The sequence below is a fragment of the Accipiter gentilis genome, chromosome 2 (genome assembly GCF_929443795.1).
Source record: "Accipiter gentilis chromosome 2, bAccGen1.1, whole genome shotgun sequence".
Lineage (NCBI taxonomy): Eukaryota > Metazoa > Chordata > Aves > Accipitriformes > Accipitridae > Astur > Astur gentilis.
This window is the reverse complement of record NC_064881.1, coordinates 44003910-44031074: the sequence shown is the minus strand read 5'-3', so window position 1 is coordinate 44031074 and position 27165 is coordinate 44003910. Positions and strand designations below refer to the sequence as shown.

Here is a 27165-nt window from a genome sequence, read left to right as displayed (position 1 = left end):
AACAGGAGGGGAATGATGAGCCCCTCTTAGACGACAGGACAGGGGGAGCTGCCTGTGTTGGACCCGCACAGCTCAGAGGGTATGAGACTGCTGTCTGCATCACAGAAAGAGTGATATAAGCTAAAGGACAACAGTGGCACGCAAGAACAAATGAGTATCAGCTGGCTACGAATGACTTCAGGCTGCAGCAAGAAGGTCCCTTGCCATGCCCAGCTCTGGATGCCTTCCAGCAGTCACAGGGCAGGCAGCCCAATCAGTCTTAAGATGCAGCTTGATAAATTTATTAATGAGATTATACCCCTTGGCTGCTCGTGAGGGTAAGGAAGTGACCTTTGTGATCCCAGCAGCGTAACGCACTCTTGTATTCCTCCTCTCATTAGCAGCGTTTCTTAATTGGTTGCTGCTTATCCTCTACCACCTAGACGCCACAACTCTTACAACCGTCCCCTCTGATGGGAACTCATTCTGAACATGTAACAGGATGCTCTGGAAACCCAGAGGTTTAATTAAAATCCTACTGCAGAGAAAAGAAGTATTATTTACCCCATTCCACAGGTGCAGCAACGAGGACAGGAGGAATCTGCTTCCACACCACAGGGAACCACCTCTCAGCACTGGGCCACGTATCACCGACATGACTTACACATCAAGCCCAAACGACCAGCAAGGACAGAACCACACCATGACAGAGTGCCATGTATCATAGGGATTACCCCACTCCTCCAAGGACAGGAACTCCCAAACCTTTCAACTGAGTTTGCTCTGCCTGATTTTTGTTACCCTTGGCCAGCACTTAAACGAACAGGCAAGGCTTCACCACCCTTGTCTACCACTGAAAGCTCTTCATGTACATGCTACAATAAATCCCACGTAAGCTCCTCTATCTGACTACATTTTAAGAGACGGGTTGTCCCCGCTGCCTCCCAGTGTGTCTCCATCCCACTGCCCAGCAGCCCCTCTGCTACAGCAGACACTCTGGTTTCTTATCCCCCAAATACTTCCATCACGGTTTTGGGGATGTCTTTGGAGATTACTGCTCAGTGTTCTTCTAAGCCATTTGTTTTCAAAGGCACTCAGATATTTGCCTGTACCTTTGATAGGTTTCCAGCTTTCAGATCCATATGTTTAGATAAAAATTACTTTCAAGTCCAAGATTCATAGTTTAGCCTTTCAGCGGCAGATTTTCAATGACCAAATCTCAGTTAAGCCAGTAAACGCGGCTGCTGCCTTGCCAACGCGTGACACCATTTCCTTCTGGACGTCCCCAGTGGCTCCGATACAACTACCAGAATACGCGCATGGATTCATTCCTTGTATTCCACTGCCTTCTAACGTAAGGTCTGACTCGGGAGCTGCGAGAGTTTTCATGAGACCGGTGGGTTTGTACCAACCGGGACACCCCCACCTCCCTGCCAGGCTGGGAGGTCTCTCCTCGCACATCTGCGGAGCGGTCCCATAGGCTCCACAGCGCACACGGGAACTTGGGAAACCCTTCAGACCCTCAGCCAAGCGAACGGGAAAGCCCGGCTGTATACAGGCACGGCTGCAGCATGGGCTTTACCTACGCTGAAACACATCTCATTGCCACTGAGGACACGGGGAACAACCTGAGCACAGGTTCTCCATAACGCCTGGGGGCAACCGGCTGGGGAGAAACCTGAAGGCACCCGCGCACAATAAACCACAGGGTACGTCCCCTAAAATGCTCCAGCCGCAGCTGCTCAGGAATAACCAGGAGGTTTTGCTGTTAATCCCGATGGAGGCAGCACCCGGGTTTACTCTGGAATAGAACAAGCCTGCCTGGGTTTAGACAGGTCTTGCCGTGCACGGCCGGGCTGTGCCGGGCGCTGGCGGCCAGGTGTCAGTCTCTTGGAGGAGCTCCACCTTCAGCAAAAAAACTCATCTCGCACGAAGCCTCCCCACCCTTCAAGACAAGAAACTACAGCCACCGACGGCCCCAAGCTGCTGAGGATTACTTAACGTTTGGACAACCATTTGCAAGCGAGGAGCCCTGTGAAAGCATGGGGAATTATGCAAATACAAAGCAAAGAGGAAACGTCAGCGTCTTATACAAGTTTGCCCTCATTCTATCAAAGCCTCACAGCGGTAATGCGTTCCCCCCTGCCCCCCCTGGTTAAGCTGCTGGGATCATGTCACCTGCTTTAATGCACTTGTCTTTAGACTCTTCTGCATGCCAGGACTGCATGAATTTAATTGGTATCTCCATTTTATTTAGATTTCGTATACGGGGAGGGGATGTTTGCAAAGGGAATCCGCTTCTCATTTCAGACCCTTCGCCAGGCTCAGCTGGACGGGTATTTATTTAAACCACTACCACCCTCCCCGGCTGCTCATATGCCAGGGGTTGGTATCATCACAGCACCACAGGTCACATCGCTTCAGCAGGCAAGGCTGGCCTAAGCAGGCTGGCTGAGGCAGTGACTGAAGGCAGCAATCGGGCAGGTTGGGGGACTGATCCTGTGTTAAGGTGCTGGGTTTGATTGGGAAAAGGTCTGTCTGCATTCCAGGTCAGCAAAGCAGCGCTACGGGTAATGCGGCTAAAAAAAATAAAGTATTAAATATCAAATCAGTGAAGATTTTGCATACAGGCAAATGCTTTAGTATTTAAAAAATACAAATTTCTCTTTAGTATCCAAAGACTTCCTTTCCCCCTTAAATCTCATACACAGGGAAAGAAAGAAAATAATCCATATCCAGAGACTTGCAAATTCCCCATACTCACACCTGAAGGCATATTAGCTCCTTTCTGCAGACAAGAAACCCAGGCATCTCACATTTGCCTTGGCTTGATCCATACTTAAGATGTGCCAGGAACCAGTAAAATGATGAAAAGAAAATTAAAAGAAAATTCAGGATACACCCACAGCCCCAACCAGTGTAGTTATGCTGACAAAATGCAATCGATTTAGAAATAGCTCTGTGAAGGCAGTGGGGAAGAAAATCAGAAAAAAGCCTTTTTTTCTTTGCTGAAGAAGCTTTTTTTTCTGGGAACTGGTTTCGGCTGCCCAGCAGAAGAGCTCTACGCAGCAGCAGGGGACTGGATAACATCACCTGCTTGTAGGTGACATCTGCATCACCCAAACATGTGTTGTCCCCCCCAAAACGCTGCATTCTCTTTTCCTACAGGGAGGAAGCAAATGTTATCAGGGAACTGAAAAATAACCTTACACAAAAGGGAAAAAACCCAAACCAACCTATAAACTTCATAGTGTGGATCACCACTCCACCCGAGCTGTTTTAGGTGTAGGAAACCCAAGGGGCAGTGAAACTCAGATCCAGCACCAGAAACTCCGAGCTGCCACTCCTGGACTGGGATGCTACCAGCTTTTCTCTGGGGAGGAACATTTATCCTATCACCAATACCTGTAATAACGAAAAATTAATTAAGGACATTGTAAGGCAAAAAGAACAGTCTCATATCCCAATAAAACACCTTGCTCACTGAAATTTAAATCACCCACACCTCTTTTCAGGATGTGTGCAAGTGGGGCTGTGCGTGCGTGCATTAAATTTTCAATTCTGCATGCTTCAAGCAAAGGAAATAGAAACATTTTTAAACACATACAGAGCCTAGAACAGTAGCTCATATTGATAATACAACATAATTAATGTCACTTAGTGACTTCATCCAGGAAATTAATCTAATCAGAATAACAAGACAGCCAAAACTTGGCTCCCAAGGCAGAAGCTGCCCTTTCTGGGGGGACCAGCTCTGTCACCCACTACCCTGCGACCACCACGGGCTCTCGGCCACGTCTTTGGGGACGTCTGCTGCCTCTTAACGCTGCTGAACAGGACCGGTCCCGGGGCTTGGTTTGATACTCCATCCCTGACCCTACTTCTGTGCAAGAAAAGAGCTAGGGGCAGCTATACTTTATTAAATGAGTGTTGATATTACATACATCTTTTGGGGAGGGAGACCTAATCAAAAGGAATTTAACAGAGCAGGAATCATCATGCGGTCTGAATCTAAAAGCACAATGAGAGCTGACTGACAGAACAAAAAGCCAAAAATCAGATGCCCTGTAAAAACATACAGATTTCAAGTTCCTCGGGGTCTTAGGCTCAGTTAGCTGTAGGAACATCTCCGGGGAGATAACAGCTAGTTCACTTCGGTGTATTTATATTGCCAAGCTGTGGCTGCTGGGTGGCCGTCAGCATATTAAAAGTCCCCCTCGTAAATCATTTTGAGATGCTCGAAGTGCAGGTGCCAGTTGCAAAACAGGGATATTTTAAGGATTTCCACCCCCCCTCCACTGCCCAGTGGTGGCAGAGCCGTAGGGGCACAAACAGCTGCCGGCATGGGGTTCCCCCCGCCGGCAGCACCAGCACCCACCTAAATCCACTGGGATTTGGGGGGAGTTGAGGAGGGGGAGCAGTGCCCGGCCGGCCAGCCGGTGGTAGGGAGTTTGGAAGGGCTCAGATTTGGCTGGGAGGTGGGGGGGACGCCACGCTCGGGTGAGTCGTGGAGACGAGGAGGGGGGAGACAGGGCTGCATTCTTCATGGATGAAACAGCAGAGAAAGGGCTCTCGCTTGCTTCTCTGCGCGTTAGTCAGCACGCAGGAACACACACACAAAAAACCCAAAGCAAATCCGCTTTGTAGTATTAGGGATTATGACTCAGAGACATCTTTTTTTTTCCTCCCCCCGCCGTGATTCATCCTGTGCAGCCTCACAGCACAGATTCAGAGCAGCCTCACCATTTTGGGATCCCTCTGCCCAAAATCCCACTAAATAATTGCCCTTTGCAGTCAGCGGTGAAGAATTCAGGTTTGGTTTTTCCCCTGTCGAAGCAGGGGCCGGAGGGGGCAAGCGCTGCACGCCAGGACCACACGCCGGCGCGGATGCTCAGCACCGGCAAAGCCAGCACAGCCCCGTGGGAGCCGCGTGACCGACCACGAGTGCAGGCACAGCCCAAAACGGGTGATAAATGGGATGTTATCCACGGCACAGGGGACAGCTGGCTGCGAAGTGCTTCCTGGGAGACGTGGAGAAAAACACCAGGAGGGGGGGACAACTTCAGCGAGGTGGCAGTCATTTGCCGATGACAAGAAGCATCCCACAGAGCAGCGGCAACTGTCTGGAAAGGACCCGGTTCAGCTCCCGGGACGGGTTAAGAGTTTGCTGGGAAGGAATCCAGAAGCAGGACGGTGGGGCTACATGGGGTTTCTAGCTAGGGAGACCATCCTCTGCCTCCTCTGCACCTTCTGCACCACTGGTAACGAAGGATGCCTCGCTGCAGGGAATGAGACCTCCAGAAGCATCCCGTGCAGCCTGCCACCCCACTCGCAATTTTTAGAGGAAAAGGAGCTGTAGCTGCAGGACAGGCTGCTGTAGAATAAGGGGAAAAACATTTATTTTGCAGAGGACGTGTCCTGGGCAGCCTCTTCCCGCAGCCCGGACCCCCAGAACAAAGTGATCCGAGCTGGGGTGAACTAAACAAAAAGTCTCACGGCCCCTTTGCATTGGGATAATAATAGCAACAGATAAATTCCACATTTCAAACAAGGGGAAGATATTAAACAGAGCCCCTGTAGAGAGATTAGGTGGGATACGAAAAACAATAAATCTTTATGTCCTTGGACTTGAACCGATTGGCGCGGAAAGCCAGGGAGCGGGGCCTCCTTTCCCCCAGTACCACCACGGTGCCCTGCAAAACCAAGTGCACTGGGGTTCAACAGCTTGCCCAAAGGATGAGGGCTGCAAAACATGGAGTACAGAAGTATCTGAAAGACCTTCCTCCGGGTCCACTCCCAAAATCACTATGTTCCCAGGCTGCCACGCATCTGTGAGGTCCCTGCTTGTGCTACCCCACTCTTCTCAGAAAGACCATGTAAGGGCACCCAAGCAAGCTTGAGATGCCAGGTGAGAAGCACTTCACCTTCTCCAGCACGAGAGGCTGGACAAGCAGGGCATCAATAAAACAGGGTGAAGAAGTGGCAGAGAAATTGCTTTCCCTTATAGAGCTGTACAGGGAGAAGCTACAAAAGCATTAACCCCTTTCCAGGCTCCTGCAGGTGGGATTTTTGAGCCTGAAAGCCAGAAGCAAACATCAGTAAAGGCAAGAAGAAGAATGAAGGGGGGGAATCTCTTATCTAGATTATTTTTTTTTACTTAAGGCTATTTCTGTTCTGTGTGCTCTAGACTGACTCAAAGTGCAGTCTTCATCCTTCCCACACACCCTTCTGAAGCTGAAGTTCATTATCTCCTGACCCAGCATGGAGGTACCTCATGCTCCTCCTCCCAGGTACCTCCTCACCTCCCAGGACCAGACTCTGCATGAGCCAGATATATAGTTTCAGCCAAAAGAATGAATATCAACAGTTAAGATTCCACCTAAATACCCTCTTTTTAAAAAAACAGCTTTTAGATTAATGATTTAAGGCAACGAGCTTCAAGACTGAATTTACTGTACGGAGGTCAACCCAAGCTCCACCAATGGATGTTGATGTCCTACAGGCACCAGGTAAGCTGACACATTTTCCATGTTTAAAACCACACTCTGGAAACGGCGTTTCTGCTGCATGGGAAAAAAAAAAAGTGCTTTAATGGCTTAAGGATCCAGTAAAACTAACTGGTTCGGAGGGTCTCGCATCTTCTGCAGAGAGAAGCCTACACTGTCACAACCAAATTATCAGTTAACATTGCCTTGTTTTGCAATAAAACCCAGCTGCAATATTGCATCATATCGTGGGGAGATAAGCACACCTAACGCCAGGGTTGCTTATGCTTCCAGTTAGCCTTGACAGTAAAATAAAGAACATTAATCCAAATAACATTTGCTGGAAAGAGCTCTCAAATGTACTTAGGGGTTTCTAAACCTTATTTCCTTACCCAGATTACCATGTCCCTTATATAAGTGCTGGTGACACTGCAAGTTAAGTTACCTGTCTAGAAGAAAAGACACCTCACCCTTACACAGCCGCAGGTCACCTACACCAAGGGGGAAGGCAGCAGGAGGTATTGACAGAAGGACAAACACTGACTCCAAACGGACAGGCAACAGCTGGGAGAAGACAGGCAGCAAATAACGAAAGGAGGACAGAAGGTATTTATGAGTGTGAATCACACATTTTCCCAGACGTCTTTCCATTAATGATGAATATCATAATTCCCCTAAATAATGTAAGGAAAATTTGTTTAATCATTTAAAGGCATCATCAATAATAAATACGTCAGCTCCAGATGCTAGCCTCACCGTTCCTCCCAGCTCTGGGACTGTTTTAAGGAAAAGACTAAGGTCGCTGTCACTTCTTAATTTTGGAAAGATGCTTCAGGATCAGTCAGGGGAATGAAGTACCTGAGACCAAGGTGCGCAGACCCTGCGCAGCGCAAAAGCTCTTTACACCACAGCTGCTACTCCTGAGCGATAAAGCAGCAATAAAAGCGGAGTTCTTGTTTACTCAGGCAAAGTGTGTACAAGCAGAAGTGTGCACCGAGATAGCTAGGGCCAGTTAAGAGAAGAGCCCTGCCCGTCTGCCAGGAGAAGGTCCCCCACCAAGGACCCACGAGGATACAGAAAGGGGCTGCACCGGCGGCAGCGCATCCATCACCGGCAGCATAGCAGGCGCGAGGGCGATGCCACCTCTGAGGGGTACCCAGCTGCTACGCCAGCACCAAGACCAGCATCTGGACGAGAAGAAGGAGAAAATGATGCATGCCACCTTCCAATACTGGATTTCTCAGGAATGCAGAGCAAAAGGAGATTTAAGAGCTGCGTTGATTCAATGCTGCCTGCAAAACCCACCACGCATCCAGGAGCATCCTCTACAGCACCAGAAAATCGGGACAGGTTTCCCAGCCCATCTTGACCTGGGGCACCCATCTTGACTCTGAGCCACCCGCCACCTCACCTGCACACAAATCACACCCTCCCCGAGGTGTGGACTGTCTCGACATGATGCTCTGTCCTGACGAAATCATAATCCCAAGGGCCGCTGCTGCCACGGCAGTCCCAGCCACTGAAAACAAAGGCAACGGATAAACTGTGTGGGACTGGTGGGAAGAGCTATGGGCCCGTTTGGGGATGTTCAACTCACAGTATGGAAGAAGGGAGAGGAAAAAGAGGTCAAAACCCAAAATCATGGGGACACCATGTTTCCAGAATGGTGGCACATTTTCCAGAAAAGCCTTTTCCCTGCAAATACAGGAGGGATTCAGGAAGCAGGGGAATAAATCTGCATAAAACTGGCATAGTCATATTCTGCCATCCCCAAAATAAAAGTGGGTTGACTACCAGCAGAGAAGATGGAAACCCAACTGCACGGCGCAATCACAAGCATGCAGTGTCTCACAGCGAGGAAACCCAGCCTGCTGCCTCTGCCAAATTTCTATCAGGGGTTGGGGTGGGACAAAACATTTGTGCCACCAAATCATGATTTGCATTGTTTCAGCTTTTCTCTTTTCCCTTCGAGTCACTCTTCCAATTCAGAATCTGTACTATTTTAAGCAACTCTGCTAAAAAAAACAGGATTTAATGCCTGTTTGGGCTGCCCATAAAAATCTTTTCCACTGGAACAAAGATTTCAACCTGTGACTCAAAATGAGTTTACAATGGGGGGCTGATTATCAAGAGGACCAGAATATCCTCTTATTAGAAAAATGCTCACTGGGCTTTCCTGAACTTTACACGGTGGTATTAATTCAACGGCTTATTTAGTTGCATGCCAGCGATACCGGTTGTCTTTGACACAGGGAATAAAATATATGTATTTTATAATACAGAAAAAGAGCAGGTACGTGTGTGTGAATGTGTGGCATGTGTACCCATACATGCACATACATGCATGAACACACGCATCCTTCTGATTATTGCCAGCAAGAGATATAGGAAAGAAAAACACAAAATCACAAAAAACAAAGGTTGGAAAGGATCAAAGGATGCACTCCACCTGGTTGCCTCAAGTAAAACAAGCCTAATTAAGGCACTTTTTTTTAATTATGATTATTTGTCTATTACAGTAGCAAGCATCGCAGGGGAAAATCAGGGCCCTATTTGTATGAGTCCTATGCAAATACTTAAGGCAGTTTGGAAGAGAGCTACAGTCTGCTACGCTTAGTAACTGATGTAAACCCGTAAGAGTGCCCTATATTCATCTCAGCTTAAACCTACTTTCCTAAGGACTTCTATTGGTACAATATTTATTTGCACACAGGCTGGGCAGCAGCCCAGGCAGAGCCCCCTCCACAGCCCGGGTCTGGGGATGCCCATCCCGGCACCATCCTTAGGAAGCGTTTCCCAAGCTCTGCTCGTTTTGGGGGGCTGGATCGGCTCCCACAGCCCCTCATCCCGGGCCTGCCTGTGTACGTTCCCGGGGCGAGCTTTGCCCCAAAGCCTTGCACCGGGTGCTGCGCAGTGCCACCTCCCTGTGCAGGCAGAAACCCTGCCCTTGCTGAGGAAGCAGGGAGGTGAAAGCATGCGTAAAATGCCCTGCTCCCTTTTACGCAGCAGGGCAGATTAGATTTTAAGGCAACGAGTCATCAGCGATGAGCCTACGAACTCGGCTTTACACATGTCAGAGCAGCATCGTATAATAGAGATGTGTCTCTCAATCCTGCTGACCCGGATCTGAACCAGCACCCATGAAGGAGAAGCTTTGGAAGGTTTCCTAGCCCGTTTTTTAGGTCCTGGAGCCAACAGCTAGTCACAGTTTGATCTCCTGGCAAGCAGAGAGAACATATCCAACAACTACATCCAAGTTTAAAAAAAAAAAAAAAAAAAAAAATTACCTTGGGGAACAGAGCACAGTGTAAAACTCTTATTTACGCATTTTCTGGCTGCATTCATCAGCAGAATTTACTGGAAAAACTGAAAAGCAATCATCATTTTACAAGCATGTTTTGCTTCATGCGGTTCCTGCACCCAGTTTTACATGGAAAACGTCAACAAGGTGACATGAGCCAATTGCCTCCCCAGGCAGCTGCAGCGTGCGTTCCTCTCGCCATGTTAAAAACCCACCTCTCAGTTTATACACTGTGCAATAATTATTTTGCTAATCACAGGCTGCTCTGCGCTTCTCAACCCAAATTATTATTATTAGAGCTGGCTCAGCTGTAAATGTGCCTGCTTTCCAAACACAGGGTACTCGGCTGAAGAAGAGGAGGGGGGAGTTTAATCCTTCACTGGTTACAGCGTAAGGCAGTGAATGGCATTCTGGCATGTAATTTCTTTCAGTGGGAAAAATAACATCTTTCAGGAGGTTTTCCATTTTGAGTTAGCACAGAATCACCACAAAAAGAAAAAAAAAATACTGGGTAAGGCAACATAACACATACTATGGCCTTCTTTCAATTCACCAGCTATATTTATCTCTCAACTGCAGCGTAGAAACATATTTCACTTAGAAAAACTTTTAGCTGCTTAAAAGCAACACTCAAGTAGCAAAGGCCACACACTTAGATACTGGGTGGGGGGGAGAAAGAAAAAAAGATTTATTTGTTTAGATGCTGTAAGCTAGCTGAAATCGGCCACCTACAACTCATCACCAAGCCCTCCAGAAGGCAGGCATGACTTGGGCACAAGCCAACCTGAGCTTGAAATGTTTTGGTAGAAAACTGGTCATATGATCTGGCTACTTTTTAGCCATCTATTTCACTTTCGCCCACTTCTTTTTTTTCTTTTTTTTTCTGAAATGTCTGCCTTTGATCAGGGCTGAGGACAGGATGCTGGCTAAGAAAAAACACGAGCATCTGCCCCAGTATATTAAGTCTACCATACTTGAGCCCAAAAATGTGGGACCAGCAGCATCGCAAGCCTCACCATCAAACCCGGTACCACCTGCACGGTGACAACTCTGCCATCAGCAGATGACTTTTAAAAACAATTTTTCCCAGCTGTCTGCCAGGCTGCCTCAGGCACGACTTGCTCCTTATTGTTTCCAAGGCAAGGTCCTCTGCATCCCCCCCAAGTCAACCAGTGTCATTCGGGGTCCCATCCCGAAAGGCTGCAGCCACTACAGAAGTTCAGGTGCTATCGCTGCGTGCGGTGGACTGACAGCACCAAACTTGTGAACAGCCCACTGCCGAGCTAAACTAAACCAGGGCGAAAAAATCCCATTTGGGCGTGCACGGGAAATAGGATCGGGCCCGAGTGACTTGAAAATAGCAAAACACCCTAACAATTGGCGCTAAGTGATCCTTGAGTGCAAGGGTCATCAGCAAGATCAAGTTATGAGCATGGCCTGAAATAGCCTCTTGTCCAAGGGGGGGTGATGGGAGGGGGTGGATGGCACAGGACACTGGCACCACTTGTGAAAGCAGGCTGCATTGCAGAGGGAGGGAAAAAAGGAAGGAAAAAAAAATGGAAGTCATCCTGAATGAAACATGACACTGAGTGTTCACATTTCATTTAAGAAGCCTCACATATTATCATCAGTGACATGAAGGAGAAGGTCTGGAGTTCGGTTTCTGTTTATTCACCTTGATGATATCCCTTAAAATTTTCTGCTCAGGTTACATCTTCCCAAGAACAACAACAACAACAAAAAAATCTTTCCATCTACCTGAAGGAAAGACCCCTCCACAGATCCGCTTGCCTAAAACCGTGCTCAGCAGAGCTCACCCGGCCTGACCTCGGTGGAGCGTGGGCTGGGCACGTTCAGGAATTGCCACCCGTCGAAGAAACCAATGCCGCAAACCCGGGCTGGGAAGCATCGTCTTTCCAGCACGGGAAATGCAGTGCTGAGTCCTGGGATTTTTTTTCGGGAAAAAAAACCAGCTGTGCAAGCAAAGCCACCCAACCCACTCGCTTTGCTGCAAGGCTGATGCAGCCAAGAATAAAATGTCTGCTGTCAAGTGGTATCGAGCGTGTTCTTTAGATCGCCAACACCAAAGCGCTTCCTGATTTCAGATCCCTCCGTTTCTCTAATCGGAAGCAGTCGAAACACTCGGCTTTATCATCTACGAGTCAACCACTAAAAGGCACTGCACTTCGCAGGGCTCACTGCCTGCACAGAAGTGGGAAGTGCTGTGCTGGACGTGCCCCCAACTCCATTTAAAATCCCCCCTGCTCCCAACGCTGCCTGCCCAATCTCCGCAGGGCAGCATTTTCTTACGGGGACGGGGATTGCTCAAGTCGAGCCATCACCGATGCATGCACAAACCCACCGGCTCAACTGCTCACGCGTCCAAAAGCCCTCTGCCATCCGGACCCGGCACCCCTCGCGGGACCACCACAAACTGCGGCCACATCCCTCCGGAGGGCAGAAACAGGGTTGAAACCAGGTGGAAAAGCCCTGGGCTGGCAGCAAGCCAAAAGGCTACTAAAATCAGCAGCAGAAAGGTAAGAGAGGTAGCAGCAGAAATACAGAGCGGACTGCTTTGAGTGCGGACTGCAACCGCCAAGGAAGGACCATCACCCAGCCTGGGGTACAGGGCAGGAGCACCAAGGCCATTAACCCCAATTTTACTCTTAGCCATCAGGTCTGAGAAACACCTACTCGGCCACACCAGCTGCAATCCAGAGCAGGCAAGGGAAGCCAAAACTGTCAGGTCGAGGCTCATTTCGACAGAAGGGAAACGAGAGCAGCTCCGACTCCCTTATTCCTTTTTTTTCAAGAAATAAGGGGCACAGCTGCGGCCGCTCCTCAGGCCGTGAACTCTCGGGGTGTGCAGAGATGCTAACAGGGTGCTTGGCCAACCTGGCCCAGCGAGAGAAAGGAGGAGCCACACAGAAGAGAAATTATAAATCAACTTGGAGCAGAAACAGGTGGACAAGAAGGTAAAGAATGAAAAGCCAGAATAGGAAAGAAAGGGGAAAGAAGGTAAGAAAAAAAGGGAAATATGCCTAAGAAAATCACCACAGGCATAAAACTCAAATGTGAAGTGAAACAGAAAAAGAGAAGTGGAGGGAAACTGGGAGGAGGAAGCAAAGTTAGAGCTAAACAGGCAATGGTGCCTTACCACATACGTTTGTATATATATAAAATTACATATAAAAGTTACTTGGACATAGATAGATATATATACACACACACAAGTAGAAAAACTGGGCCATGCTTTTATCCACATTGCCCTGAATAAAAGCAAAGACTTCACCACTGGCCACTGGCTCTGACAGGTCAGCACAGTTTTCACCTGCACAGGGATACTCTGTACATTTCTTGTACTGAGCCGGCTCCCACATTTACTGCTATTTGGAGCTAAAAACAACACAGAAGCCATGTAAGAAAATTCACACTACAGCAGCACATTTATGGTCATCATGTCTCCATCATGTGCACAGATAGCCACAGATCCCCAGGAAGAATATCAGTGCTATTAGTTATTGGCATTACATATAGCACCACCAGGAGCTTGAGATACCAAATATGTCTGTGCTGGACATTACATAAAAACAGGACAGAAAGGCCAGTCTCTGTCCCAGAGACCCAATGACCCAGGGTAAAACCAAGATATACATAGAAAGTACAAACAAATAAGGCAGGCTGACCAGAGTGGAGCAAAAGACATTCCAAAGGAGATACCATCATCCCACCATCCATGTCAATCCTGGATGGGCACATCTAACAATCCTGCTTTAGACAGGAAGCCGGGAAGGGGTCAACCACAACAGAGCACAAGCGGAGACCCACCCATTCCCTCTTCTCCGAAATCCCACTTAAACCACTAATGGTGGTTTAAGATCCCCCTTTACAGAAAAAAACAGTACTAAGTAGTAACCCACATCAGAACCACCACATCCATCAAACCATGCAGAGAACAACCCCTAACTAACGTGGCCACAATGTCCATCATGATCTTGACTTCTCAGTTCCTCTGCTGACTGCTGGTTTGTTTAAATATCACGTTTTGGGACATACAAAACAGATGCGGACCAAGAGTGTTACATGAATTAATTTGGAATCTATGAGCCCAACCACAGGGTGATAAAGGAGGCAATGTAATTTTAAAAAAACAATAATTTAACATTTAACACATCTGCTAGATAAAACAGCTGGCTTTGACCTGTTAATATGACAGGGTGTTACAAACCAGTCTAGCGTCTGCAGAAAATTCCTGGTAATTAACCCTAGTTTGAATGGGGTGAAGAGAGGAAACAGAGGGCAGAGTAAAGGATGTCTGGGCACGTACCTCAATCCTGCTATTTCCTAACTTTTTCTGTATTCTGAAAAGGCTCAAATCACTGCAGGTAACTGGAATTACAGTCAAATGTGTTCTCCTCAACACTCAGTTTAAACAGTGCAGTCATCACCAGACTACCTTTTGGGTACTGTATTAAGCGATGAACTAACATCTGATACATGTTGTTTCTCCTCTTTCCTCCAACCCAGCCATGGAGAGTCTTGTTTTCTTTGTGTGTTCCTTAACTGTCTTTTTTAAACATTATACAAAATGTTGCTATATATCTAGAAAAAGGACCTTCAGTTGAACGTACCTTGCATGCACTTGGAGCAGAATACGATGAGGTTTGTGGTGGTCCTTATCTCCTGGGGTCGCCCAGTCCATGCGAAACTGGACCCTTAGAGAGCAGAGCTTCATTCCCTTGCAGAAAGCTCCTAAGGTCTTTGGCACAAAGCTTTAAGCAGTCTTTCTGCTACCTGAGGCAATACAGGGCGCACCCTAACAAGAGAACAAAAGACCTCAAAACTTTTTATTTCCAGCAGAAGCCAGCACAGAAAGACATCCCAAGCTGCCCGTGCAGCGGCGGAGACGGGCTGCAGCTTTCTGGACTGGTTGGAGCTTCCTTCACTTGCAGGCTCCCAACACACGTATGTCATTGCTGTTGTCAAGCCAAGATGCAATGACAGACCAAGACCAGGACTCCTTCCAGGAAGATGGGGCTGCACCTCCTGATCAGCCAAAGATGACAGAAACACCAGAAGAAGAGCTAGAGAAGAGCTTATCACCAGAAGAAATCCAACAGAGCTCCTAACCCACCAACTCAACTGATGGGCTGTGGACAGGTATCATCAGCCAGCAGAGCCAGCATGGCAGAGGCAGACTCTTCAACCCCTTCCTCATGCTCTTCTGCACTGCTGGAGCTCAGAGAGCTGTTCCTCACCAGGGAGCCCACAACGTCCAAGAAATCGGCTCCTTGGCAGCAGCTGGGTGCAAAAAGCTTAAACGGAGCTATGGATCATCTTCACGCTGTGGTCACCTGAGCCTGGCCGGGTCACCTACTGCAAGGCCACCTGGGGCTCCAAGTGTGAAGATTGGTGGGAGGAGGCAATCTCTCATCGCTTCTCCTGTGGTACCAGTCACCCCAAAGGGCTCAGACGTGACTTCAAGCTCCTTCTTCTGGAGCCACCGTGGCCTGCCGCCGTGGAAGGAGGTCAGGAGCCTCTCTGGGCAGAGCTGCTCTGCCAGCCAAGCCTCCAGTGAAACCGCAGCTGCACGAGCTCAGCCTTAACGCTTGCCAACTTCTAAAGGGCATCGAAATCCCTTAATATCTTCAAATGCAGTTTTAATGTTATAAGCAGTTATTTCATGGGTCCACAGGCTTTTGTCACGCCTCAGGGAGGCCTTAAACAGATTTAGCCCAGACTTCAAGACTTTCTAGAAAGCGTGGCTCCCAGGATCCCACACGCCAGCCCCAACCCTGACGGTATCTCATAGCTTCATGAGCTTCAGCTGTCTTTCTGCTGCCACAGTGGAGGCAACAGCATTTTTACCTGCTCAGCATCCAGATTTTCTAAGCAGAGCAAGATACAGGTGTTTGTCACTATGAATATTAGCCCTCCTAATATTATTACAAGGACGTGAAATGCATCAGCAAGACCAACTGAAAGCTCTTCCAGTCACGGTGGATCAGCACAAGTGACTGCAGGTTGTTTAATCCCTCCCATACCACCTTGTTCCATGAGGCAGCGTTAGCAGTTAATTAACAGATGGATGTACAGAACTGAAATCCTATTTGTTGTAATTTGTCTCACAAAAGTACCCAAGAAAAATACTCACTGAAGTTACTAAAAACATCCTGCAAAATAAGGTCTTTGCTAAAAGTCTCTTAGATGATCAAGATTTACAAGGAAGACAGGGACACCGGGTACCAAGAGTGGTGCACGGGGATTACCACCAGGCAATATAATGTTATGCCTGATGCTAATGGACATCTTGAGTTCTGAACAGGCTACAACCTGTCTCAAAGATAGTTATACCAAAGTTACCACCCAGTAACCTGTAAATTGTACTTGGTATGCTTATCTTTAAAATGAAAATTCTAAAATTACCGCAAACCTCCCTTCCCCTTCTCCTCCTCCATAGGAAGAATGGCCATTGACGGTGCTATGGAAGATGAAAAGCCATTACTCACTCACTTAGCTAAGAGCTAAGGAAAATCTTATTTCCAGACCTTCAACACTTGCACTTGCAACATAGAGCTACTTGGTGCAAAGTTTTCAAAAGCCTTTTTCCTGTCTAGTTGTGTTGGTTGCAGCCACCAGACCTCCCCCTCAAAGACGGCAGCCTACGGAAGTCCCCATTGCCATTTCCGACCATGTCAAGCAGAAGTACAGAACCTCAACCATTTCTCTGACGCTCTGAGGGTCCACCTGACATCAGGGCTCTACCGTCCTACACTGGGAGCAACTGCACGAAAGGCAGCATCTTCTCTGACATGTTCACAGCTGAAAGAGACAAGCAGAAGAGTGGAAGGGGAAGGAGAAGAAATGGTCTGCCAAGGGCAGAGCCCCCAAATCCTACCCACAGCCGAGCCCTGGGAACCCCATCATCTCTCCAAGCCACTTGTAACAAGCAGGACTGATGGGTCTTAATACTAACCACCCAAGATAAGGAAAACATTTCAAGATGAACTCCTCACTGCTTCAGCGTCTTGGACGGCAAAGAGCAGCATCTTCCTTCCCCTCTGAACCTGCTCATCTCAACCGCATTTATTTACTCATCTTGTGCATTCATGAAACCAGGGCCTCCTTCCATCTTGTTCCACAAATGGAGACTTGAAGCTCAGCTTTTGAATTTTTCCTCAGCTACCACAGAAACAGAAGTGCTAGTGGGAAGAACCCTCTGGGGTCTCCAGTCCAACCTCCCAGCTCGTAAATGAGGCTGATTATTTTTCTCCGTAACATCAAACACACGTACTTTTTTGTTAGTATTTTTATGTAATCTAATAGCAGCCTTTTCAACGTTTAAGAAAAATGTAAAGCTTTGCCCACCCCACCCCCAAAAGCAAACCAAGAAGCACCAAAGCCAGATGTGAGATACCTGTAAATCAAGATCCAGCAATTCACATAGCAAACACAATCATCTAAAGCCCGTGAGCAGCATCTCAATTGCCTGTGACGCAGCACAAAGCTTTTGGCCTTTGCTCCCCCCCATGATCATTTCTGGGAAAGTATATTTCAGACTTTCCTACTCTTATGAAGGAGGAAAAAAAATAAACAACCCATTTTTTATTTAAATAGGGCTGGAAACATTACTAAATCTTTCCAAAAGGATGTATGGTGGCTTTTTGCTCTGAGTGCTAAATTACAGGTCATTGCACTGATAGGTGTGACTACCTATTTACAACATCAGCTGAAGCATAAAAGGGTTTTGGTACACAACGTATAGAGACAGCTATAGCATGACTACGTTAATCTATAATAAACCTTACATCTGCAACACAGCTAATAGATTAGTAATAGTGATAGTGATAATGACGAGGAGGAGGACAATAGCAACAACAACAACAACAACAATAATAATAATAATAATAACAACAATAATGCTATCAAACTTTAATATTAGCAAAGACAGACCCATGCCTTTTCCCATGCAGAGGAAATGTAACGTAAAGGGTTTAAGCACAGCCTGGGCTTTGGCCATTCCTCCACATCCCACATGCTGAGGCATCAGCCCACGGCTGCTGTTTCCACCACGTAAACCATCACACAACATCACGTGTATGTCAGCGCTGCACCACTGCTGGGGACAGCAATACCCGATCCGACACCAAGCTACAGGGACACAGCACCTGGCTGAAAGCTGCCCAGGAAAAGCCACCTTTCCTAAACCTACACAGGCAGTAACGCTTTAGCCTCTTGCACCACTCGTTCCTTGCACAGCCTGCAAGCCCCTTCCACTTGTGCATTCAGGCCTCACTCCCCTACCTGGGGCAGGGAACTGCGCAAGGCAATGCAATGCATTTTATTTTAGCTGGGATTTTGCTCAGCTGACATTTTCGAGAAGAGATGGTTGCAATATGATCAAATGTAGGCCTCAAAATACAAAGTGTTAACCAAGAGTCATAGGTTGTTGCTTTTTAAAAAAAAAATACTCCTAAGTTGGATTTTTCTTCTCCTTTCTAAGTTACTGGCAATAGCTCCCCAACCCCAGCTGAGATTTATACAGGACCTCACAGGATGCTGCCCCTGCAGCACTAATGAAAAGATCAAAACTTTTAGTTCTCCTGACTCGGAGGAAAAAAGCGAGGCAAGGAATCTCTTAAATCCAGCTGTTGGGATTTCAGGAAAGCCACAAAATGTCCTGAGACCAAAGGCGAGCAGTACATAAGCGTGCAGCAGAGGGGCTGGCCCATACCTGCTTCTGGATGACTTTGAACCTGTAGGGTTTGCTACCTTGCAAAAATCCCCTGATGCAGAAGAGCTTGCAGCAGTACTAATGTGATGGCTTCTACCAGTGCAAGGAACCAGGATGCTGCATCCACACCAAAGGCGTTACTGGCGTGACGTACCCTTAACCGGCTCAACTCCACCAGTAAAGCTAAAGTGCAGACCAGGCGTCCAACCAGCAGTTATCCAGGGATGCCAGGCAGCACAGAAAGGGCATTCAGAGAAAGTCAGGGAGAAGCGGACTGGACTGTATGTACCAGCTAGATGGAGGGAAGATGATGGTGGGTGGTGAGGAGGACTGGACCAGAGTTTTCCACCCTAAAATCCCTGCACTGGCCTGCTTCAGAGCCTGGGGGTTCCCAGCACAACCCGCACTGTGCTGAGGGCCTCCACAAGCTGCTTAATAAACTACGTGACGGGATGTTATTTCCCTCCCACCCACCTCTGCTCTCCGCTTGCCCCTAAGGAAGCAGCCTACAGCTCCAGGCACGGCTCTTGCGGTAGGGACCTCCTCTCCCCAAAACAGGGAGAACCTTTGGGGGCTTCCTTTAGGCTTCTCTGCCACTCGCTCCTACCCCCAGGAGAGGAGCTGGGTCCCGTGCCTGGACAAGCCCCCAGCCTGTAGGTGAGAACCCGGGTGATATCATCCTCTCCCCTCGGGAAGCTCTCAAAGTCTTGCAGCTCTTGGCCACACACACAGTCTTGGTATTGGGTATTCCTGACCGAGGCATGCAAAAGAGGTGACAAAGCTGTCTTCCGAAATATCTCATGGCAATGACGCTCTCCCGTGCAAAGGCACAGTCCTTACGGGGCTTTGGGCTGCTATTTCTCGCCAGGATGCTCTGCACGCCCCAGCTCAGCGCAGCTCAGCCCACTCTCCAGCAGCGCAGGTTGGCTCCCAACGCCCACAGAACCCAACCTAATGGAGGGGGGCATGGTCAAACCTCCCCTCTCCCATCAAGGGACTTTCTAACGAGCTAATTTGCAGGAACTTACGCAATAATTTTTATACAAAACTTCTACTGATTTTTCCAACTCAGGTTTTAAGGCAGAAATGACATAGAGAGAGAATCTGCGCCTTCTCTTGGCAACTTGTTCCAGTGGCTAATCACCCTTGCCATTACAGACCTGTGCCATAATTTCTAACTTGAATTATCTGCCAGGCACTGGTTCTAGCTCTGCCTGTCACTGCTGCATTCCAGAGCCCTTTACTGCCTGATGTACTATACCAGCAGCAATTCACGGATCATTTTTCCTTCGAGGCGATGGGGGATGCAACCATAGTACCTGCGGACAAATATAAGATATCAATAGCAGCGAAGATGTGACAGCACAGGCATCGGAGTGGGTGGGACAAACCTGCCTGGAAACCCTGGGTGATACTCAACCAGCCCCTGATCTGCAGGATACAGCTCCACATCGGTATTCACATTCGGACCTTGAATTCACAAAAAGAATGAAACCACCCCGGGATGCAGTAAAAGGCACTTGGATCATACAGATCTGGATGCTTGCAAACCACCCAGACCACTCCACGTGCCCAGCCCGGTGTTTGTGTCACCCTGCAGACTGCTGTCCTCAGCTGAGCGGAGCTGACGCACCAGGTAACCATCTCGCGACTTCTCGTCTGTCACCCTTGGAGTGACGGGGAAAAAAGCACCACCAGCAAGCCCCGTCCTAAACAACCTCTGGCATTTGCCAGAGAGAACTGAGGAAAGACTCAGGAACGCTGCTTTATCACAACACTGATAACTCCAAAAAACGCTGTCCTCCGCTGAGCTGTACCAACAAGGGAAGCAAACAGCAGGCACTGCATCTCCAGGTATAAATAAACCATGTGCCGACGTACAGCCGTACTGCTTGCCAGGGCACTAAGCACTTCGCTACATAAGAAGACGGACCCGCTCAGGAACAGATCCAGCTGTGATGAGGGAAAACATGCCCCATACCCAGTGCTAATGCGTCCAAGAGACGGATTATGTCTTTATTCCCTCCTCACTCTTCATAAATCTCACCAGGAACTGTGCAGATGTTCAGTACTAAAGATACCAGCCAGCGAGGAGACAGAAAAGAACACACCGTGCTTCAAAATAAGATCTGTATCACCTTGCTGCAAGTAGGCAAAAGCTTCCTGACCAGGTACGCGTCTTCCTCTCCACGAGTTCAGTCTGCAGCTCTGCACCCTTCTTGGCTCACGAAGAGGGACCTCAAACCACGCCGCCGTCCCCTCGGCCAGCAGCGGGGGGTCGGGGACACGTGCCCACCACCTCGGCCTCTCCAGCAGCAATGCACGGAGAAGATCAGCACAGAAGCTCCGCTGGGGCTCTGACGGACCCACTTGCATTGCTTAACTGATGGGTATACAGCTGCAGTGCACTGCTCCAAGCCACAGTGCACTGCACCACAGGTACCTATCATCAGCCTTTGCTAAATTCATGTACTGGGAGCAAAATACAAATCCCCAGCACTCCCGCAAGCAGCAGAAAACACCTCCCAGGTCACAAAAAACAGCATTTCCCCTTCCCATGGCCTGCCAGCGCTATTGTCTGCACAGAGCAGTGGGGGGTGGGGGGGGAAATATGTTTTTTTTATTACAATATCATACTTGTAAGCCCTACCTTGCAATTCCTAGTAGAGCCGCACCAGCATAATGACATAAAAAGCCTGAAGAAAGCGGCCTGTAGAAAAACAGTGATACTGTAATAACCCACTGAACATCTGCAGCCATGAAAGGTGACAAACGAACACAAGACGTACCGATATCTTAAAAGTATACAGATACACAATTATTTTTCCCTAGCCTTGCTCCGCAACATCGGCACTATGGGTCGCTTCTCCTGCCAGTAATTCCTCGTATGAAAGTTAAGAGAAATATATACAGCCAGGAAGCATAAGATGTCTTTGTAAAGCATTCTGATTAAAAACAGGAAGATACGGTTCGAATCTTGCAAAGAAGTAAGCATAAGCTCCAATTTTAGCAGATAAAGTCCTTAATTAAACCAAAATCTATGCTTTGGTTCAGCAGGGGCACAGAGAGATAACACCACGACTGCAGAGCTGCACAAACACGTCAGAAGACACAACTCACCATCAGCTCTGAAAGCTGTGTGCTCCTACCAAAGTTATATTCCAAGCATGCACGTTCACCTAGGGAGCCAATATTCCATTTTACCAACTAATTGAAACACACGATTCCTTTCTGCAACAGATGGGCCTTTCAACGGCGGCAGGCCTAAACCCTTCCTTATTTTCGCTATTGCAGAACTGCTCTGATGTTGCGTGGACATCAGGGTGCAGATGCAAACGATGTAAAATCCTTCGGGCCTTGCCGAGGCAGAGAGCTGGCACTGCTCTCGCTGTCCCCGTGCAGTCAGACCGGCACAGCCTCCCTCCCAGGGATGCTAGACGTATAGATGTACAGTAAATTTTACCCCTAACAGGTACAGAGGCATTCCCATTGGCTGACAACCTGCACCTGTACAACTAATTACCTTAGCATAACATCACTTCAGATACACGAAGGCACGGCCAGATCATCAGAATTGTAACAACGCTAAGCTAGCTGTAAGCCAGACTCGTGACTTAACATAATGAGATATAGGAGAGAGAGAAAAAAAAGTTAGAGGCGCAAAGTATATATAAGATCACTTGAAACTCCCTCGGGTGTGAACTGGCATTTATCAGAGATAGGCAGCACCTCGCACAAAAGAGCATCCGACTGGTCCCCGTGCTTGGAAAATACACATATTTATTAAATAATTTTAAAATCACAGTAGGCAGGAAACGGGATGTTTATGAGACGCGACTAAGTATCAGCCTGTATCCTTGTTTCTTACAGTGATGTCAACACTTCAGAGCTAGGTTTTTTGAATAGCCTCATATTTTACAACAACATTTATAAGCGGTCTTACGATAGTCCGGACCAGTTGGCACAAACTGACGTTAGCGAGACTGTATTTCTGTTCGATGAAGAAATAAATACTCCCATTTCACAGAGCCGTAACGTGTACCTAATACCTTGTGTTCTTTGTATTTAGCCATGGCTAACGTACTCTAATATACCCCCAGAAAAGCCCTTTTGTTCCAAACCAATGACTTGCTCAAAGTGTATTTTTCAACGTGCTAGTAAAAAGGAACTAGCGTGAGGTTCAACGACTCACTGTGTCTGACCATATACGTGGACAGGCGAACATGTCTAAACTTGTCAACTCGAATGGGATTAAAAAAGATCTCGCTGAAGGCCTCCAGCATCTCTCAGACACAATTATTGGTTCTGCTGGGATTTCTCCGCACGGCATTTTAAGACGCAGCAACCGAGAGTTTTAACGGACGGAGACCCAAGTCCTAAAGCGCCCTGTCAATGAAAACATGTCGATATTATTCACATATAAAAATAAAACGCGGCCTACTCAAGCCGTGCCTCAAAGAAACCCACAGCTTTTTTTTCAGGGAAAGGCGGCCTAAAAAAACCCCTTCGCAGAAACGGCCCCCGGAGCCTCCAGAGTCTCCCCCCGCCCGCCCCCCCCCCCCCCCCCCCCACTCACAACGGGGGCAGCCCGCGCCGACCCCGGCCGCTCGCCCCGCAAACCCGCGCAACCTCCGCGCAACCTCCGCGCAACCGGCGGGCGGCGCAAACCCACAGCCCCCGGCCCCCCCAAACTCCCCCCTCCCGGCCCCGCGTTTTACTCCCCCAGGCCTACAAAAAAAAGGAGGAGCGGGGTGGGCAGCCCTCTCCCCCTCTGCCCCGTCCCCCGTCCGTGTCCGTCCCCCGTCCCCCCCCCTCCCGGGGCCGGAGGAGCCGCCGAGGCGGGCCGGGGGATGGGCAGGGGGGAGCCGTGTCATTTCGGAGCGAAGCCGGCCCCCCCCGCCGCCGCCGGCCCTGGCCGCGGCCATTTATTGACGCTGGAAGGGCATCCCCAGCCCTTCGCCTCCCCGTCCGCACGGATTTCGGTTGGCCGGTGACTATTTTTAGCCCACCGTCGATTAAAAAAAATAATAATAATAAATAAATAAAATGAAACGCAATCCCCACCACCACCACCACCACCACCACCACCCCCCCACACACCCATCCGCACGACCCCCCGCGCCCAAGCTGCAAACTCCGCCGCGACCTGCGAGGTCTCCCACCGGGGAGACGCAAATAATAAAGCAAAAGGATGAGGAAGGCAAAAAAAAAAAAAAAAAAAGGGAAAAAAAAAAAAAACAAAAACCAACCAAAACACCCCAAACATGCAAACCACCTCCCCTCACCCCACCGCCCTTTAGCTGCTGCTGCAGCCCCGGTACTCACCGCGCTCCCCCTCCCCGGGAAGGGGTCCGCCGGGGCAGGGGCGCGGAGCGGCGCGGGCCCCGCTGCCCATGTGCTCGCCCGAGCACGCGCTCGCCTCAATGGAACGTTGTGCTGGCGAGCGGCTCTGTGACGTCACCGCCCCCCCCACCCCCCCCCACCCCCCCCCCCCCCGCCGCCGCCGCCGCCGCCGCCGCCGCCGGCCGCCGCAGCCCCGGGGGCAGCGCGCGCCAAACGGCCGCCCCCGCGGAGCCCCACGCGCGCACCGCGCCTCGGCGCACCCCGAAACGAAAATTCCAACAAAAAAAAAAAAAAAAAAAAATTTTTTTTTTTTTTTTAAAAATAAATAAAACGGCGAGGGCGGCGGTGGCGCTCCGCAGGTGCGGGGGCAGCCGGCGCGGAGAGGGGGGGGGGGGGGGGGGTGGCTCGCTCGGACCGGCACACGCCACGGGAGAACGCGATGGGCTTCGGCACAAGCGACTGGGAAGGACCGGGAGCCTTCCCCGCTGCTCTTCTGCCGGTTTTGACCTCGAGAGGTGCCTTCGGTCCCGTTCCCGCCGGGCTCCGCGAGTTTGCTCGCTCATGGAAATCACGGATCGCCCCAAAGATCCCCCCCCCCCCTCCCCGCGTGCAAGTGCTGAAAGGTCACGGATGACGGGAGAGAGGGGTACGAGCATCCCACGGGCGAGCGGGGAAAGTAGCGTTGCGGTCCTCTAAGTACTGGGAGAAACGACATCAAAAATACAGAGCAGACTGGTGAAACAGTAAAACGAAAGCAAATCTCCAGTATACGGGCAAAACGAGCTTTATTTTCCTTTTCTTTTTTTTTTTTTTTTCTCGACAAACTAAGAAAAAATGAAATGTATCCTCCTCGATTCCAGGCTGGAACTGAAACAAAGCAGAAGCTTCGATGCCACGTGATATTTTTTTTTTTTTTTTTCCCCATACTGTTTTTGCTCTGTCCAGGAGGGAACCTAAAATCTTACTGTGCCGGCACCTTTGCAAGGACACGGGAGGTGCTGCGAGTCTTTCCCCCAGCGTGCGCAACCCCAGAGTACCTGTTAGCACCAGCATGGGCTGTGGTGCCCAGTCTGGGAGCTGCCCCTGCCACATAAGGCTAATGAGCTTCTGCACAGAGCGAGTCCTATATCCAGCACAGGGACATTTTCGTGTGGATAGCACATGCCGTTTCATTTAATTAGTGAATATGCCCCCGACTCCCCTACAATGCTTTGAATAGTGCAATAAAAAGCTGATCTGCAAGAACAACCCAGTCACGACAGGAGAAGCAAATGCTAGTGCCAAAGGTACAAAATTACGGCGTAAAATGCGGCTTTATCCAAACTACAATTCTGGGGTCCTGCAGTTTAAGCAAGATGCAGCACCGGCTCGGAAAAAGAGGCTTTGCGTGCTCACAGCAAGAGAGACGAGAGCCCTCCTGATCAAGCAGATTGAAGGTCTTCGTGCCGTACCTCCAGCAACCTGCTGCAGCAGAAGAGGGGTGGAGGAGATCCCTTTGGGCCGGCCGTGCTCTTACAGCTGGCTGGAGACCAAGTCCTAAAAAAATGACCTCCTGGGGTCAGCGAACGCAGGAGAAAGACCAAAAACTGCGGTTACTCCTGCGACCAAAAGAGCATTTCGTCAGCTGAAAAGAGCCCGCGTGCTGGAGCAGCCTGACACGCTTTTTCTCTCCAAGCCCATTCCCGCTCCGGAGATTGGGAGAAGCGGTGGCATAAAGCTATTACTCTGGCTTCGCATGGGTATTGCCCTTAAATGGGGCCCTGCTGGCTCCTTCACAACTCCTGGCTGCCAGAGCAGGAGAGAAATATGTATCAAATAGCACTGAAAATTGAGTTTTCATTCCTCTCTCCCTAGGACTCCCTTCCTTCCTCGGCAAAACACACACAGAATCTGCTATTAAACATCAGCTCAAATTAATACTGGTTTTCCCGACGCCACAGGCTTGCCTGTGTGTTGCCAGCACCGGCAGCACGGCCGTGAACACAGCTCTGTGCGCCGTGATGAGACACGGGTCTCTCCACGTACAAATCCTGGCGTGACAAAGCCAGGAAAACATCGTGAAAAAGAGAGTTGAAAGCGTTTGCCTGCCTGTTTATGCACAGACAAGTCACACCACAATCACGCAAGCTTATCCGGATGCTGCTCCACGAGGGACCTCTGCAACCTGTGGCAGAAGGACGTGCTGCTCCCATCCACCGCGAGGCAGCCCCAGGGTTTGGAAGTCAGGCTCCAGACCCCATAAAAATGTACAAACCATCCTTTACGCTGTACCCCTTTCTGGGGAGGCTGGCAAGGGGATGGCAGGTGACCACCAAGCCTTTCCCCCAGCGATGGCACATCTGGAGCCTCAGCAGTCACGAGGGGGGGGACCAGCCGTTTCCATCACACCCAGGGTCTCTCGTTGCAGGAGGTAATACAAATATTCTCTTTGCACAGGCGTGTAGAATATGTCTTGTGTTCGTATTGCTCAGTCCTGCAGCCTTTCTAGCGGTCGTACCCTAAAAATCAGCTGCTATTACGACCTAAACATACTCAGTCCATGTCAATAAAGCGCTCGAGTTTAATTATCTTTATGACAGCTTAGCACACTTACAGAAGGCAATTGCATTGCTCTAAGTTCACCCCTGCGAGTTAAACACGGCGAAGTCAGGGCCAAATGATGCGGCGCGCTCTTTCGAGGCCAGAAGAAGATTTGAGGCAAAGATCAGGGGTCAGGCTGCGGCAAGGCTGTGCCAGCTGAAGGCTTTTGCCCTCCGGTGCTTTTCTACTGCTTCTCTCTCTACGGCCCCACCAGCTTTGCCGGCTGCAGGGATCACATGAGTGCTTCTTAATCCGTGTCAGGCAAAGCTGGCCAAGTTAAGCGAAGTGCCAGCGGAGCCAACGAGAGCTGTGACGTGCTCCTGGCGGTTAGCACAGCGCGGAGGTGACAGCCTCCAGCTGGTGACCAAAGGCAGCTGGGGAGTGAAGTGTCCTCAGCCAGGGCAGGTAGGCGCAGCGGAGGCTGGAGCAAAGCCCCACACATGCCCCCCAGACGTGGGTCATGGAGACACACAGCAGAAAAAACAGCTGAGAACGTGTAATCACAGCAGTAATTATACCTTCCCTCATCCAGGGATTAAGCTTTTTCCAGGTTAACTCTGGAACCGTCCAAAAACCTAAGTCATGTCAGACGCTCAGAAGAAAGGGCTGGGTCGTTGCATCTGCTCCTCTCCAAGTAGAAGCCATCATTTCACATCAGCCTGCTCTTAAAGGCACCAAGTTGAGCATCAGTGTCTTGTCCTCACTTCACCTCCTTGGATATTATCTTGGAACTTTTCTCCTCT

The 27165-nt window shown here is 49.3% G+C and overlaps 1 long non-coding RNA gene across 1 annotated transcript in view; it reads right to left on the bottom strand.

The window, feature by feature from the left end:
- Window positions 1–23909, bottom strand: part of LOC126048197 (uncharacterized) — a 107482-nt gene extending 83573 nt beyond the window's left edge. Inside the window, exon 1 of the long non-coding RNA XR_007508813.1 lies at window positions 23825–23909. This is a non-coding gene — a long non-coding RNA (uncharacterized LOC126048197). The remainder of the gene's footprint in view (window positions 1–23824) is intronic.
- Window positions 23910–27165: the final 3256 nt, after the last annotated feature.